The 617-nt window shown below is 51.5% G+C and overlaps 1 pseudogene; it reads right to left on the bottom strand.

The window, feature by feature from the left end:
• Positions 1–617, bottom strand: part of LOC119339437 — a 9561-nt pseudogene that overhangs the window by 4735 nt on the left and 4209 nt on the right.

Here is a 617-nt window from a genome sequence, read left to right as displayed (position 1 = left end):
TAGAATATCGCCGTTTATGATGCCGAACATATGTGCTTCACCGTCCGGATCATAGTTGTCCATAATCGGGTCAGCTCTATCGTCCGCCATTATGTCAGTCCTGAAAACATGTAGTAAAAACAAATTAATTAAGTGAAGAAGGGGGGCGGTGGCGGTGGCGGTGGTGAAAGGGCGGTGGCAAAGGGGGGGGGCGAGGAAGGGGTGGGAGAGGGTGTCGCGGTAGAGCGCGAGACAGGGCGGCAGACGACGGCGTCACGGAGAGGGAGGCGAGGACAAAACACATGTATAACCCTCGCCGCCCCCTCTCGATCCCTAAAAAAAACACCGCGCGCATCGCCGCCCCCCTCGCCGCCCCCTCTCCGTATATACATTTTTTTGTTAATTATCAAATTTTACGTTTTTTTTGTTAATTATCAAGTTTTAAGTTATTTTACCGTTTTTGTTAAACTAATTAACTAGTTAAAATTAAAAAGAACAAAAAAAAGAAAAAAAAGAAAAAAATTCTCTCTCTCTCTCCACGATCTCGCTCTCTGTAGAGAGGCGCGCGCGTGCGCGCGCGGCAGCGAGGCCGGCCGGCGGCGTTGAGGGCGGGCGAGAGGCGGCGCGGTGGGCGAGGG

Source organism: Triticum dicoccoides, chromosome 7B, assembly GCF_002162155.2.
Source record: "Triticum dicoccoides isolate Atlit2015 ecotype Zavitan chromosome 7B, WEW_v2.0, whole genome shotgun sequence".
Taxonomy (NCBI): Eukaryota; Viridiplantae; Streptophyta; class Magnoliopsida; order Poales; family Poaceae; genus Triticum; species Triticum dicoccoides.
The sequence above is the reverse complement of the archived record's forward strand: the minus strand, read 5'-3'. Positions and strand labels throughout refer to the sequence as shown.